This window comes from Oncorhynchus masou, chromosome 6 (genome assembly GCF_036934945.1).
Source record: "Oncorhynchus masou masou isolate Uvic2021 chromosome 6, UVic_Omas_1.1, whole genome shotgun sequence".
In the NCBI taxonomy this organism is placed as follows: domain Eukaryota; kingdom Metazoa; phylum Chordata; class Actinopteri; order Salmoniformes; family Salmonidae; genus Oncorhynchus; species Oncorhynchus masou.
In genome coordinates, this window is record NC_088217.1 from 62,609,824 (window position 1) to 62,626,840 (window position 17,017).

Here is a 17,017-nt window from a genome sequence, read left to right on the forward strand (position 1 = left end):
CACTTGAATCAAAATGCAACACTTCAAAATGTATTATACATTGTATTGACCTGCTCCCTTATTAATAAGTTAATAAAGATTTAGTTTAAGAATAACTCTGACTTGTGTGTTAAGTTTGTCTCTCCTCATTTTATATTAATGAAATTAACCACCACATTTGGCGATGGGGATGTGAATCTTGACTTGGTGACTGCTCCTGGCGACATGGGTAAATGGTGCACCAGGGATCCCTCAAACTTGGGTCTCGGGGAGACCACACTTTGGGAACGGAGCAGATGGACCCACCTTTGATCTGAGAGGCAGCGAGTCGAGGTGATACCACATCTCGAACGTAGTTTTTAAAAAAGAATGAGGTGAGCGAAACAAGTGGAGTTTTTAGAAAAGCCTCGAAGGCTCTGAGTGTGTATTCCTGTGTGAGGGGGGCACCTTGAAGGTGTAAACAGGAGGTTCTGAGGCTGAGTCGGCTGTCTGTGTGAGCTGGATGAAAACTAGATTCTGTGTTTTCTAGTTAAGACCATTTATGATATAGTATAAGAGAGTAAGGTGCACCTGTAATTATTTTAAACCTGTACTTGTTTTAAACCTGTAATTATTTTAAACCTGTAATTGTTTTAAATCTGGACCCCATTTTAGAAGTATTGAAAGATGTAAATGTATGAGTTGCATTATCATAGGAACTAACCATGACAGAAATGTGAAAATATTCCTGCAGGTTAAAATATTGTTGAAAAACAACTAATTGATTAGGTATGTTTGGGAATAGCATTGTGTGACTGTGATATGAGAGTTGTGTGAATGTGGAAATTAGTCTTAATCTGACGTTTTGATAGTAAAATATGAAATATGCTTAATCAGATGATTGAAATTCGGATAATAAGCGGGATGATATTTTAGAAAGCAGCAGATGGTCTATAGTTCCTGGGAGGCTTGATTTTGCCGTGGTCTCTGGGAGGTTAGAGAACCGTTGACGATCCGGTCAGTGTCCGGGAAACAAACATATTTTGGGGGGGTTTCGCTGGGAGTATTTTTAAAGAGCTGCTTCGTGTCTATGGAGAGTCCTTGAAAAAGCTAATGGAATGGTTGTTGTGAGTACCTGAGAATTTCTTACGTTTTATATGGATTCTGTGAATATATGAAAATATGATGAATTGTATGTGTGTATAATCGATTACTAGAGATTTGTTAAAGTAATACTGGGAATATAATTGGATACAATTTAAACAACCCATATGTAGATGAACGTAGGTTTTGAGAGTTGGTATCTTTAACCCGATACCCAGTTACTGTGCTGTAGTCAGGATGGCCAAGCGGTCGAAGGCGCTGCATTCAGGTTGCAGTCTCCCATGGAGGTGTGGGTTCAAATCCCACTTCTGACAGTTGTTTAGCACCTGTCTTGCTGCTTGGCAGTAATAATAAGATGATGAAATAATAATTTATAATAAACACTCTCAAATACAAACCTTCTGGAGCTCAGCAAATATCAAAGAAAATTAGAAAAAATACCTTCTTAATAACAAATGAATGAGTGGAACAGGTCATGTTATTGCATTATAATGAATTATTATATTATCTTTCAGTTATTAAATTATAATTTGCTGTAAGCTATGCCTGCCGGCCCACTCCAACTAGCCTGTTTTCTTCCGCCACAGTGTTCATGGCCGAGCGGTTAAGGCGATGGACTCGAAATCCTTTGGGATCTTCCCGCGCAGTTTCAAATCCTGCCGAAAATGAAAAATATATTTTTTTGACCCCTCCGGAGGTGGAAGTTTAGTCGTGTTTCTTATACCAATCACATCCTCTCAGATCTGCACAAGTACATAGGGATTAGGTGTCCATTTTGGATAGGATTTCAGGCCATCTATCCCACCTCACACCTTTACACACCTGGTTATCCATCCTTCTAGCTCTGTAGGCCACAGTAGCATAGGTTACAGGTTTGTAGTCAAGCCACAGATTTCAGGTGAGATCCCATGCTACACTCAACAATACAACAACACGATTCTCATGAATAACCATTAAGCCATTTGCTAAGATTTCCCCCATTTTGACATGTTGTCACTCTTACCCTGACGGATAGCTCCAGACACTTTTTTGGTCCTATCTGAGGCATTTTTAAATTCATGTCAAAATGGCCATATTCTGAAGACACTCTTATAGTCTGCAGGGTAATCGAACTCACCGCATATAAAGTCAAACCACAGGTCATAGGTGAGATCCTTTGTTAAACCCTAAAAGTAAAAACACAATTGCGTTGAAAATAACCATCAAGCCATTCAGGTCGCAGATTCCACAAAAGGCATGGTTTGAAACCCACTTCTGATAACTTTTTAGGGCATGCATGTCATGCTGCTTTGTGAAAAGCAGTTGAAAAATAAACTACTTAAAGTAATGTAAATAACACCTAGTTAATATGAGTAGTGAATAACTATCATATTTTTAACATTCTGCTAAAACTGCTAGTTGATGAGAGGCTGAAAGAGAATTGCAAGAATCTCACGATTTCACAGGCGGGCCACAAACAGGCAAATAACAAAATGCATCTCGGAACGCACAACTCGTCGGTCGTTGTCAGTGGATTGTTCTGGCGGGAAGAACAAAAATATAGTCTGCAGGGTAATACAAGTCTCCGCATCTAATGTCAAGCCACAGGTCACAGGTGAGCTACCTTGTTAAACCCTAAAAATAAATAAAAAATATGTTTAGTTTGGGATGTCACTCACAACGAAGCTGTGGCTTTCTTGAAAAACCAGCTTGCAAGGCACCCTGCCGGGTATACCCCAACAAAGACAAGACATTCTTTTTGGAAGTCGGTTTCTCAGAGCACTGCCTTAGCGCTGGGTTGTACCAAAATATGACCAACACAAACGTGTGGTAGCTTACGCGAGCAAAACACTCTACCCTGCTGGTCACCAATACTCTGACTGCGAAAAAGCACAGCTGTCGACGGTCTGGGCAATCAAACACTTCGCCTGTTATGTCGGCGGACAAAAGGTGATCATAGAAACATGTCACCAGCCTGTGACATTTCTGAAAAGCCCAAAAATCCGTGAGGGTGCTGTACACAACAGCAGGATAGCGACTTGGCTTAAGACTAAAAGATTGGTCTGATGCCCGCTCTTGGACGGTGCAGGACACTATCCTGACTGTTACCATGATCCTTGGTCTTATTTCCCTTGTTATGTGCACCTACTTACGTACACAGTCAATGGAATACCTAATGAGGCCTTATACCAGGATCAACAGTGGGACGGAAGCGATTCCGATGTTTGGAAAGTTGGCAATAGATCCTGAAACCCCCTCAGGGGGCCCAGTCCCAGCCTCCTCTCCTGAACTCATTAGGTCAGCCCATTAATGTGCCCAATGTAAGCTTTGGCCTTCAGGGGCCAAGTTTTTCCAAGTGCCTTAACTACCGTCCTGCAAGTAGGATCACCCAAGACATGACATTAGAGACAATGCCATGATAGAGTCATTCAGCCAAGACCTTGGACATATACAGTGGGGCAAAAAATAATTTAGTCAGCCACCAATTGTGCAAGTTCTCCCACTTAAAAAGATGAGAGAGGCCTGTAATTTTCATCATAGGTACACTTCAACTATGACAGACAAAATGAGAAGAAAAAAAATCCAGAAAATCACATTGTAGGATTTGTCATGAATTTATTTGCAAATTTATGGTATAAATCAAGTATTGATAGAACTGATAGCAGCAGTAAAAAAAATGTGTAATGGATGGCACTGACACATGCCCATGAAATTCCGCTTTCTTATTTCTGTTCGCGTTTCATTTTTAAAAACAGACTAGTTTGCAGAGAATGGTTTCGATCCAACTACCTCTGGGTTATGGGCCCAGCACGCATCCGCTGCACAACTCTGCTTTCAGCCACTTCAGCAAAGACTAAACCTCACAATCCATGGCTAAGGAGGCCAGTGTCTTAGGCCACTGGGGTTCTTTGTAATCAATCTGACCTAAACGAACTGAAGGAAGAGGTATAAAACATTTTTTTAATGGCACATACACATGTCCATTAAACTACACATGATAATTAAAAAAAATAGCTCTTCAATGCTAAAAATAATCTGGAAAGCAGAAAAAGCTTTTGATCCATCAACCTCTGGGTTATGGGCCAGCACACTTCCGCTGAGCCACTCTGCTTTCAGCCGCTTCAGAAAAGACAAAATCTCTCAATCCATGGTTTAGGAGGCCAGTGTCTTAGGCCACTGGGGTTCTTTGTAATCAATATGACCAATACGAACTCATGGAAGAGGTAAAAAAAATGTATAATTGCACTTACACCTGGAATGAAACTACGCATTTTTTAAATATTTGTTCGCACTTCAATGCTAAAATAGCTGGTTCGCACAAAATGTTTTTGATCCATCAACCTCTGGGTTATGGACCCAGCACACTTGTGCTGCGTCACTCTGCTATCAGCCACTTGACAAAAAAACAGATTTCACAATCCATGGCTTAGGAGGATAGTTTCTTCGGACACTGGGGTTCTTTGTAATCAATATGACCAATACGAACTGATGGAAGAGGTAAAAGAAATGTATAATGGCACTTACACATGGAATGAAACTATGCATTTTTTAAAATATTTGTTCGCACTTCAATGCTAAAAAAGCTTGTGAGCAGAAAAAGCTTTTGATCAATCAACCTCTGGGTTATGGGTCAGCACAATTCTGTTGCGCCACTCTGCTATCAGCCGCTTCAGAAAAGACTATATCTCTCAATCCATGGCTTAGGAGGCCAGTGTCTTTGACCACTGGGGTTCTTTGTAATCAACATGACCAACACAAACTGATGGAAGAGGTAAAAAAAAGTATAATGGCACTTACACATGGAATAAAACTATGCATTTAAAAAAATATTTGTTCGCACTTCAATGCTAAAAAAGCTTGTGAGCAGAAAAAGCTTTTGATCAATCAACCTCTGGGTTATGGGTCAGCACTGGTTAGCAGAGGATGTTTTCATAGTTTTTTGGCACAGTACAGTTCCACGCTGCGCCACTCTGCTTTCAGCCACTTCAGAAAAGACTAGATCTCTCAATCCATGGCTTAGGAGGCCAGTGTCTTTGGCCACTGGGGTTCTTTGTCATCAATATGACCGATAGGAACTGATGGAATAGGTAAAAAAAAATGTATAACGGCACTTACACATGGAATGAAACTATGCATTTTTTTAAATATTTGTTCGCACTTCAATGCTAAAAAAGCTGGTTAGCAGATTTTTTTTTTGATCCATCAACCTATGGGTTTTGGGCCCAGCACGCTTGCGCTGCACCACTCTGTGTCCAGCCACTTCAGATAAGACTATATCTCTGAATCCATGGCTTAAGAGGCCAGTGTCTTTGGCCACTGGGGTTCTTTGTCATCAATATGACCGATAGGAACTGATGGAATAGGTAAAAAAAATGTATAATGGCTGGAATAGGTAAAAATTCTTCCGCTGATGAAGACGCCACTTGCTTTCAGCACTTCAGTGGTTTTGCATTCTTCCGCTGCGCCAATTATAATGGAACTTACACATGGAATGAAACTACGCATGTTTTTAAATATTTGTTCGCACTTCAATGCTAAAAAAGCTGATTAGCAGAAAATGTTTTTGATCCATCAACCTCTGGGTTATGGGCCCAGCATTCTTCCGCTGCGCCACTCTGCTTTCAGCCACTTCAGAAAAGACGAGATCTCACGATCCATTGCTGAGGAGGCCAGTGTCTTAGGCCACTGGGGTTCTTTGTAATCAATCTGACCAATACGAACTGATGGAAGAGGTAAAAAAAATGTATAATGGCACTTACACATGGAATGAAACTACGCATGTTTTTAAATATTTGTTCGCACTTCAATGCTAAAAAAGCTGGTTTTGCAGAAAATGTTTTTTGATCCATCAACCTCTAGGTTTCTGGACCAAGCACACTTCCAATGCACAATTATGTTTCTACCACCCCAGATGGGACTTGAACCCACAATTCCTGGCTTAGGAGGCCAGTGCCTTATCCATTAGGCCACTGGGGCAATTCATAGTTTTTCACAAACAGTACGAGCTGATAGAAGCAGCAAAAACAATGTGTAATGACGGCATTTACACATGCCCATGAAATTCCGCTTTCTTATTTATGTTCGCGTTTCATTTTTTTAAACTGACTGGTTAGCAGATGATGGTTTCGATCCATTGACTTCTGGGTTATGGGCACAGTACACTTACACTGCGCCACTCTGCCTTCAACCACTTCAGAAAAAACTAGTTTTCACAATTCATGGCTTAGGAGGCCAGTGTCTTAGGCCACTGGGGTTCTTTGTAATCAATCTGACCAATACGAACTGATGGAAGAGGTAAAAAAAAATTATAATGGAACTTACACATGGAATGAAACTACGCATGTTTTTAAATATTTGTTCGCACTTCAATGCTAAAAAAGCTTGTTAGCAGAAAATGCTTTAAATGCATCAACCTCTTGGTTCTTGGCCCAGCATTCTTCCGCTGCGCCACTCTGCTTTCAGCCACTTCAGAAAAGACGAGATCTCACGATCCATTGCTGAGGAGGCCAGTGTCTTAGGCCACTGGGGTTCTTTGTAATCAATCTGACCAATACGAACTGATGGAAGAGGTAAAAAAAATGTATAATGGCACTTACACATGGAATGAAACTACGCATGTTTTTAAATATTTGTTCGCACTTCAATGCTAAAAAAAGCTTGTTAGCAGAAAATGCTTTAAATGCATCAACCTCTTTGTTCTTGGCCCAGCATTCTTCCGCTGCGCCACTCTGCTTTCAGCCTCTTCAGAAAAAACTAGTTTTCACAATTCATGGCTTAGGAGGCCAGTGTCTTAGGCCACTGGGGTTCTTTGTAATCAATCTGACCAATACGAACTGATGGAAGAGGTAAAAAAAAATTATAATGGAACTTACACATGGAATGAAACTACGCATGTTTTTAAATATTTGTTCGCACTTCAATGCTAAAAAAAGCTTGTTAGCAGAAAATGCTTTTGATCCATTAACCTCTGGGTTCTTGGCCCAGCATTCTTCCGCTGCGCCACTCTGCTTTCAGCCACTTCAGAAAAGACGAGATCTCACGATCCATTGCTGAGGAGGCCAGTGTCTTAGGCCACTGGGGTTCTTTGTAATCAATCTGACCAATACGAACTGATGGAAGAGGTAAAAAAAATGTATAATGGAACTTACACATGGAATGAAACTACGCATGTTTTTAAATATTTGTTCGCACTTCAATGCTCAAAAAAGCTTGTTAGCAGAAAATGCTTTAAATGCATCAACCTCTTGGTTCTTGGCCCAGCATTCTTCCGCTGCGCCACTCTGCTTTCAGCCACTTCAGAAAAGACGAGATCTCACGATCCATTGCTGAGGAGGCCAGTGTCTTAGGCCACTGGGGTTCTTTGTAATCAATCTGACCAATACGAACTGATGGAAGAGGTAAAAAAAATTATAATGGAACTTACACATGGAATGAAACTACGCATGTTTTTAAATATTTGTTCGCACTTCAATGCTCAAAAAAGCTTGTTAGCAGAAAATGCTTTAAATGCATCAACCTCTTGGTTCTTGGCCCAGCATTCTTCCGCTGCGCCACTCTGCTTTCAGCCACTTCAGAAAAGACTAGATCTCACAATCCATTGCTGAGGAGGCCAGTGTCTTAGGCCACTGGGGTTCTTTGTAATCAATCTGACCAATACGAACTGATGGAAGAGGTAAAAAAAAATGTATAATGGCACTTACACATGGAATGAAACTACGCATGTTTTTAAATATTTGTTCGCACTTCAATGCTAAAAAAAGCTTGTTAGCAGAAAATGCTTTAAATGCATCAACCTCTTGGTTCTTGGCCCAGCATTCTTCCGCTGCGCCACTCTGCTTTCAGCCTCTTCAGAAAAAACTAGTTTTCACAATTCATGGCTTAGGAGGCCAGTGTCTTAGGCCACTGGGGTTCTTTGTAATCAATCTGACCAATACGAACTGATGGAAGAGGTAAAAAAAATGTATAATGGCACTTACACATGGAATGAAACTACGCATGTTTTTAAATATTTGTTCGCACTTCAATGCTCAAAAAAGCTTGTTAGCAGAAAATGCTTTAAATGCATCAACCTCTTGGTTCTTGGCCCAGCATTCTTCCGCTGCGCCACTCTGCTTTCAGCCACTTCAGAAAAGACGAGATCTCACGATCCATTGCTGAGGAGGCCAGTGTCTTAGGCCACTGGGGTTCTTTGTAATCAATCTGACCAATACGAACTGATGGAAGAGGTAAAAAAAAATGTATAATGGCACTTACACATGGAATGAAACTACGCATGTTTTTAAATATTTGTTCGCACTTCAATGCTAAAAAAGCTGGTTTTGCAGAAAATGTTTTTTGATCCATCAACCTCTAGGTTTCTGGACCAAGCACACTTCCAATGCACAATTATGTTTCTACCACCCCAGATGGGACTTGAACCCACAATTCCTGGCTTAGGAGGCCAGTGCCTTATCCATTAGGCCACTGGGGCAATTCATAGTTTTTCACAAACAGTACGAGCTGATAGAAGCAGCAAAAACAATGTGTAATGGACGGCATTTACACATGCCCATGAAATTCCGCTTTCTTATTTATGTTCGCGTTTCATTTTTTTAAACTGACTGGTTAGCAGATGATGGTTTCGATCCATTGACTTCTGGGTTATGGGCACAGTACACTTACACTGCGCCACTCTGCCTTCAACCACTTCAGAAAAAACTAGTTTTCACAATGCATGGCTTAGGAGGCCAGTGTCTTAGGCCACTGGGGTTCCTTGTAATCAATCTGACCAATACGAACTGATGGAAGAGGTAAAAAAAAATTATAATGGAACTTACACATGGAATGAAACTACGCATGTTTTTAAATATTTGTTCGCACTTCAATGCTAAAAAAAGCTTGTTAGCAGAAAATGCTTTAAATGCATCAACCTCTTGGTTCTTGGCCCAGCATTCTTCCGCTGCGCCACTCTGCTTTCAGCCACTTCAGAAAAGACTAGATCTCACGATCCATTGCTGAGGAGGCCAGTGTCTTAGGCCACTGGGGTTCTTTGTAATCAATCTGACCAATACGAACTGATGGAAGAGGTAAAAAAAATGTATAATGGCACTTACACATGGAATGAAACTACGCATGTTTTTAAATATTTGTTCGCACTTCAATGCTAAAAAAGCTTGTTAGCAGAAAATGCTTTAAATGCATCAACCTCTTGGTTCTTGGCCCAGCATTCTTCTGCTGCGCCACTCTGCTTTCAGCCACTTCAGAAAAAACTAGTTTTCACAATTCATGGCTTAGGAGGCCAGTGTCTTAGGCCACTGGGGTTCTTTGTAATCAATCTGACCAATACGAACTGATGGAAGAGGTAAAAAAAAATTATAATGGAACTTACACATGGAATGAAACTACGCATGTTTTTAAATATTTGTTCGCACTTCAATGCTAAAAAAAGCTTGTTAGCAGAAACTTTAAATGCATTAACCTCTGGGTTCTTGGCCACGCATACTTCCGCTGCGCCACTCTGCTTTCAGCCACTTCAGACAAGACTACATCTCACAATCCATTGCTGAAGAGGCCAGTGTCTTAGGCCACTGGGGTTCTTTCTAATCAATCTGACCAATGCGAACTGATGGAAGAGGTAAAAAAAATGTATAATGGAACTTACACATGGAATGAATTTACGCATGTTTTTAAATATTTGTTCGCACTTCAATGCTAAAAAAAAGCTTGTTAGCATAAAATTCTTTTGATTCATTAACCTCTTGGTTCTTGGCCCAGCATTCTTCCGCTGCGCCACTCTGCTTTCAGTCACTTCAGACAAGACTATATCTCACAATCCATTGCTGAGGAGGCCAGTGTCTTAGGCCACTGGGGTTCTTTGTAATCAATCTGACCAATACGAACTGATGGAAGAGGTAAAAAAAATGTATAATGGCACTTACACATGGAATGAAACTACGCATGTTTTTAAATATTTGTTCGCACTTCAATGCTAAAAAAGCTTGTTAGCATAAAATGTTTTTGATCCATCAACCTCTTGGTTCTTGGCCCAGCATTCTTCCGCTGCGCCACTCTGCTTTCAGCCACTTCAGACAAGACTAGATCTCACAATCCATGGCTTAGGAGGCCAGTGTCTTAGGCCACTGGGGTTCTTTGTAATCAATCTGACCAATACGAACTGATGGAAGAGGTAAAAAAAAATGTATAATGGCACTTACACATGGAATGAAACTACGCATGTTTTTAAATATTTGTTCGCACTTCAATGCTAAAAAAGCTGGTTTTGCAGAAAATGCTTTAAATGCATCAACCTCTTGGTTCTTGGCCCAGCATTCTTCCGCTGCGCCACTCTGCTTTCAGCCACTTCAGAAAAGACGAGATCTCACAATCCATTGCTGAGGAGGCCAGTGTCTTAGGCCACTGGGGTTCTTTGTAATCAATCTGACCAATACGAACTGATGGAAGAGGAAAAAAAATGTATAATGGCACTTACACATGGAATGAAACTACGCATGTTTTTAAATATTTGTTCGCACTTCAATGCTAAAAAAAGCTTGTTAGCAGAAAATGCTTTAAATGCATCAACCTCTTGGTTCTTGGCCCAGCATTCTTCCGCTGCGCCACTCTGCTTTCAGCCACTTCAGAAAAGACTAGATCTCACAATCCATTGCTGAGGAGGCCAGTGTCTTAGGCCACTGGGGTTCTTTGTAATCAATCTGACCAATACGAACTGATGGAAGAGGTAAAAAAAATGTATAATGGCACTTACACATGGAATGAAACTACGCATGTTTTTAAATATTTGTTCGCACTTCAATGCTAAAAAAGCTTGTTAGCAGAAAATGCTTTAAATGCATCAACCTCTTGGTTCTTGGCCCAGCATTCTTCCGCTGCGCCACTCTGCTTTCAGCCACTTCAGAAAAGACTAGATCTCACAATCCATTGCTGAGGAGGCCAGTGTCTTAGGCCACTGGGGTTCTTTGTAATCAATCTGACCAATACGAACTGATGGAAGAGGTAAAAAAAATGTATAATGGCACTTACACATGGAATGAAACTACGCATGTTTTTAAATATTTGTTCGCACTTCAATGCTAAAAAAAGCTTGTTAGCAGAAAATGCTTTAAATGCATCAACCTCTTGGTTCTTGGCCCAGCATTCTTCCGCTGCGACACTCTGCTTTCAGCCACTTCAGAAAAGACGAGATCTCACGATCCATTGCTGAGGAGGCCAGTGTCTTAGGCCACTGGGGTTCTTTGTAATCAATCTGACAAATACGAACTGATGGAAGAGGTAAAAAAATGTATAATGGCACTTACACATGGAATGAAACTACGCATGTTTTTAAATATTTGTTCGCACTTCAATGCTAAAAAAAGCTTGTTAGCAGAAAATGCTTTAAATGCATCAACCTCTTGGTTCTTGGCCCAGCATTCTTCCGCTGCGCCACTCTGCTTTCAGCCACTTCAGAAAAACTAGATCTCACAATTCATGGCTTAGGAGGCCAGTGTCTTAGGCCACTGGGGTTCTTTGTAATCAATCTGACCAATACGAACTGATGGAAGAGGTAAAAAAAAATTATAATGGAACTTACACATGGAATGAAACTACGCATGTTTTTAAATATTTGTTCGCACTTCAATGCTAAAAAAAGCTTGTTAGCAGAAAATGCTTTAAATGCATCAACCTCTTGGTTCTTGGCCCAGCATTCTTCCGCTGCGCCACTCTGCTTTCAGCCACTTCAGAAAAGACGAGATCTCACGATCCATTGCTGAGGAGGCCAGTGTCTTAGGCCACTGGGGTTCTTTGTAATCAATCTGACCAATACGAACTGATGGAAGAGGTAAAAAAAATGTATAATGGCACTTACACATGGAATGAAACTACGCATGTTTTTAAATATTTGTTCGCACTTCAATGCTAAAAAAGCTTGTTAGCAGAAAATGCTTTAAATGCATCAACCTCTTGGTTCTTGGCCCAGCATTCTTCCGCTGCGCCACTCTGCTTTCAGCCACTTCAGAAAAACTAGATCTCACAATCCATGGCTTAGGAGGCCAGTGTCTTAGGCCACTGGGGTTCTTTGTAATCAATCTGACCAATACGAACTGATGGAAGAGGTAAAAAAAATGTATAATGGCACTTACACATGGAATGAAACTACGCATGTTTTTAAATATTTGTTCGCACTTCAATGCTAAAAAAAGCTTGTTAGCAGAAAATGCTTTAAATGCATCAACCTCTTGGTTCTTGGCCCAGCATTCTTCCGCTGCGCCACTCTGCTTTCAGCCACTTCAGAAAAGACGAGATCTCACGATCCATTGCTGAGGAGGCCAGTGTCTTAGGCCACTGGGGTTCTTTGTAATCAATCTGACAAATACGAACTGATGGAAGAGGTAAAAAAATGTATAATGGCACTTACACATGGAATGAAACTACGCATGTTTTTAAATATTTGTTCGCACTTCAATGCTAAAAAAGCTGGTTTTGCAGAAAATGTTTTTTGATCCATCAACCTCTAGGTTTCTGGACCAAGCACACTTCCAATGCACAATTATGTTTCTACCACCCCAGATGGGACTTGAACCCACAATTCCTGGCTTAGGAGGCCAGTGCCTTATCCATTAGGCCACTGGGGCAATTCATAGTTTTTCACAAACAGTACGAGCTGATAGAAGCAGCAAAAACAATGTGTAATGGACGGCATTTACACATGCCCATGAAATTCCGCTTTCTTATTTATGTTCGCGTTTCATTTTTTTAAACTGACTGGTTAGCAGATGATGGTTTCGATCCATTGACTTCTGGGTTATGGGCACAGTACACTTACACTGCGCCACTCTGCCTTCAACCACTTCAGAAAAAACTAGTTTTCACAATTCATGGCTTAGGAGGCCAGTGTCTTAGGCCACTGGGGTTCTTTGTAATCAATCTGACCAATACGAACTGATGGAAGAGGTAAAAAAAATTATAATGGAACTTACACATGGAATGAAACTACGCATGTTTTTAAATATTTGTTCGCACTTCAATGCTAAAAAAAGCTTGTTAGCAGAAAATGCTTTAAATGCATCAACCTCTTGGTTCTTGGCCCAGCATTCTTCCGCTGCGCCACTCTGCTTTCAGCCACTTCAGAAAAGACGAGATCTCACGATCCATTGCTGAGGAGGCCAGTGTCTTAGGCCACTGGGGTTCTTTGTAATCAATCTGACCAATACGAACTGATGGAAGAGGTAAAAAAAATGTATAATGGCACTTACACATGGAATGAAACTACGCATGTTTTTAAATATTTGTTCGCACTTCAATGCTAAAAAAGCTTGTTAGCAGAAAATGCTTTAAATGCATCAACCTCTTGGTTCTTGGCCCAGCATTCTTCCGCTGCGCCACTCTGCTTTCAGCCTCTTCAGAAAAAACTAGTTTTCACAATACATGGCTTAGGAGGCCAGTGTCTTAGGCCACTGGGGTTCTTTGTAATCAATCTGACCAATACGAACTGATGGAAGAGGTAAAAAAAATGTATAATGGAACTTACACATGGAATGAAACTACGCATGTTTTTAAATATTTGTTCGCACTTCAATGCTAAAAAAGCTTGTTAGCAGAAAATGCTTTAAATGCATCAACCTCTTGGTTCTTGGCCCAGCATTCTTCCGCTGCGCCACTCTGCTTTCAGCCACTTCAGAAAAGACGAGATCTCACGATCCATTGCTGAGGAGGCCAGTGTCTTAGGCCACTGGGGTTCTTTGTAATCAATCTGACCAATACGAACTGATGGAAGAGGTAAAAAAAAATGTATAATGGAACTTACACATGGAATGAAACTACGCATGTTTTTAAATATTTGTTCGCACTTCAATGCTCAAAAAAGCTTGTTAGCAGAAAATGCTTTAAATCCATCAACCTCTTGGTTCTTGGCCCAGCATTCTTCCTGCGCCACTCTGCTTTCAGCCACTTCAGAAAAGACTAGATCTCACAATCCATTGCTGAGGAGGCCAGTGTCTTAGGCCACTGGGGTTCTTTGTAATCAATCTGACCAATACGAACTGATGGAAGAGGTAAAAAAAATGTATAATGGCACTTACACATGGAATGAAACTACGCATGTTTTTAAATATTTGTTCGCACTTCAATGCTAAAAAAGCTTGTTAGCAGAAAATGCTTTAAATGCATCAACCTCTTGGTTCTTGGCCCAGCATTCTTCCGCTGCGCCACTCTGCTTTCAGCCACTTCAGAAAAGACTAGATCTCACAATCCATTGCTGAGGAGGCCAGTGTCTTAGGCCACTGGGGTTCTTTGTAATCAATCTGACCAATACGAACTGATGGAAGAGGTAAAAAAAATGTATAATGGCACTTACACATGGAATGAAACTACGCATGTTTTTAAATATTTGTTCGCACTTCAATGCTAAAAAAGCTTGTTAGCAGAAAATGCTTTAAATGCATTAACCTCTTGGTTCTTGGCCCAGCATTCTTCCGCTGCGCCACTCTGCTTTCAGCACTCTGCTTTCAGCCACTTCAGAAAAGACTAGATCTCACAATCCATTGCTGAGGAGGCCAGTGTCTTAGGCCACTGGGGTTCTTTGTAATCAATCTGACCAATACGAACTGATGGAAGAGGTAAAAAAAATGTATAATGACACTTACACATGGAATGAAACTAGGCATGTTTTTAAATATTTGTTAGCACTTCAATGCTAAAAAAGCTGGTTTTGCAGAGAATGTTATTTGATCATGGACCCAGCACTCTTCCAATGCACAACTATGTTTCAACCACCCCAGATGGGACTTGAACCCACAATCCCTGGCTTAGGAGGCCAGTGCCTTATCCATTAGGCCACTGGGGCAATTCATAGTTTTTCACAAACCAGTACGAGCTGATAGAAGCAGCAAAAACAATGTGTAATGGACGGCATTTACACATGCCCATGAAATTCCGCTTTATTATTTATGTTCGCGTTTCATTTTTTTAAACTGACTGGTTAGCAGAGGATGTTTTCGATCCATTGACCTCTGGGTTATTGGCCCAGTAGACTTCCACTGCGCCACTCTGCTTTCCACCACTTCAGAAAAAACTAGATTTCACAATTCATGGCTTAGGAGGCCAGTGTCTTAGGCCACTGGGGTTCTTTGTAATCAATCTGACCAATACGAACTGATGGAAGAGGTAAAAAAAAATTATAATGGAACTTACACATGGAATGAATCTACGCATGTTTTTAAATGTTTGTTCGCACTTCAATGCTAAAAAAGCTTGTTAGCAGAAAATGCTTTAAATGCATCAACCTCTTGGTTCTTGGCCCAGCATTCTTCCGCTGCGCCACTCTGCTTTCAGCCACTTCAGAAAAGACGAGATCTCACGATCCATTGCTGAGGAGGCCAGTGTCTTAGGCCACTGGGGTTCTTTGTAATCAATCTGACCAATACGAACTGATGGAAGAGGTAAAAAAAATGTATAATGGCACTTACACATGGAATGAAACTACGCATGTTTTTAAATATTTGTTCGCACTTCAATGCTCAAAAAAGCTTGTTAGCAGAAAATGCTTTAAATGCATCAACCTCTTGGTTCTTGGCCCAGCATTCTTCCGCTGCGCCACTCTGCTTTCAGCCACTTCAGAAAAGACGAGATCTCACAATCCATTGCTGAGGAGGCCAGTGTCTTAGGCCACTCGGGTTCTTTGTAATCAATCTGACCAATACGAACTGATGGAAGAGGTAAAAAAAATGTATAATGGCACTTACACATGGAATGAAACTACGCATGTTTTTAAATATTTGTTCGCACTTCAATGCTAAAAAAGCTTGTTAGCAGAAAATGCTTTAAATCCATCAACCTCTTGGTTCTTGGCCCAGCATTCTTCCGCTGCGCCACTCTGCTTTCAGCCACTTCAGAAAAGACTAGAGATCTCACAATCCATTGCTGAGGAGGCCAGTGTCTTAGGCCACTGGGGTTCTTTGTAATCAATCTGACCAATACGAACTGATGGAAGAGGTAAAAAAAATGTATAATGGCACTTACACATGGAATGAAACTACGCATGTTTTTAAATATTTGTTCGCACTTCAATGCTAAAAAAGCTTGTTAGCAGAAAATGCTTTTAATCCATCAACCTCTTGGTTCTTGGCCCAGCATTCTTCCGCTGCGCCACTCTGCTTTCAGCCACTTCAGACAAGACTAGATCTCACAATCCATTGCTGAGGAGGCCAGTGTCTTAGGCCACTGGGGTTCTTTGTAATCAATCTGACCAATACGAACTGATGGAAGAGGTAAAAAAAATGTATAATGGCACTTACACATGGAATGAAACTACGCATGTTTTTAAATATTTGTTCGCACTTCAATGCTAAAAAAGCTTGTTAGCATAAAATGCTTTTGATCCATCAACCTCTTGGTTCTTGGCCCAGCATTCTTCCGCTGCGCCACTCTGCTTTCAGCCACTTCAGAAAAGACTAGATCTCACAATCCATTGCTGAGGCCAGTGTCTTAGGCCACTGGGGTTCTTTGTAATCAATCTGACCAATACGAACTGATGGAAGAGGTAAAAAAAATGTATAATGGCACTTACACATGGAATGAAACTACGCATGTTTTTAAATATTTGTTCGCACTTCAATGCTAAAAAAGCTTGTTAGCAGAAAATGCTTTATCCATCAACCTCTTGGTTCTTGGCCCAGCATTCTTCCGCTGCGCCACTCTGCTTTCAGCCACTTCAGAAAAGACGAGATCTCACGATCCATTGCTGAGGAGGCCAGTGTCTTAGGCCACTGGGGTTCTTTGTAATCAATCTGACCAATACGAACTGATGGAAGAGGTAAAAAAATGTATAATGGCACTTACACATGGAATGAAACTACGCATGTTTTTAAATATTTGTTCGCACTTCAATGCTAAAAAAAGCTTGTTAGCAGAAAATGCTTTAAATCCATCAACCTCTTGGTTCTTGGCCCAGCATTCTTCCGCTGCGCCACTCTGCTTCAGCCACTTCAGAAAAGACTAG

At 40.9% G+C, this 17,017-nt stretch overlaps 1 protein-coding gene and 5 non-coding genes across 6 annotated transcripts in view; 2 read left to right on the forward strand and 4 right to left on the reverse strand.

Moving 5' to 3' along the window:
• Nucleotides 1-89, forward strand: part of LOC135542408 (uncharacterized) — a 12,286-nt gene extending 12,197 nt beyond the window's left edge. The window contains exon 2 of the mRNA XM_064969340.1: nucleotides 1-89. This exon is cut by the window's left edge and continues 950 nt beyond it. The gene's annotated coding sequence lies outside the window, so the exon portion shown is untranslated.
• A 1,204-nt stretch (nucleotides 90-1,293) lies between these two features.
• Nucleotides 1,294-1,376, forward strand: trnal-cag (transfer RNA leucine (anticodon CAG)). Its single transcript has one exon. It is a non-coding gene; the product is annotated as a tRNA-Leu (tRNA).
• A 4,569-nt stretch (nucleotides 1,377-5,945) lies between these two features.
• On the reverse strand, nucleotides 5,946-6,018 carry trnar-ccu (transfer RNA arginine (anticodon CCU)). The gene has a single exon. It is a non-coding gene; the product is annotated as a tRNA-Arg (tRNA).
• A 2,421-nt stretch (nucleotides 6,019-8,439) lies between these two features.
• On the reverse strand, nucleotides 8,440-8,512 carry trnar-ccu (transfer RNA arginine (anticodon CCU)). The gene has a single exon. It is a non-coding gene; the product is annotated as a tRNA-Arg (tRNA).
• Nucleotides 8,513-12,580: 4,068 nt separating this feature from the next.
• On the reverse strand, nucleotides 12,581-12,653 carry trnar-ccu (transfer RNA arginine (anticodon CCU)). Its single transcript has one exon. It is a non-coding gene; the product is annotated as a tRNA-Arg (tRNA).
• Nucleotides 12,654-14,790: 2,137 nt separating this feature from the next.
• trnar-ccu (transfer RNA arginine (anticodon CCU)) lies at nucleotides 14,791-14,863 on the reverse strand. Its single transcript has one exon. It is a non-coding gene; the product is annotated as a tRNA-Arg (tRNA).
• Between the last annotated feature and the right edge of the window lie 2,154 nt (nucleotides 14,864-17,017).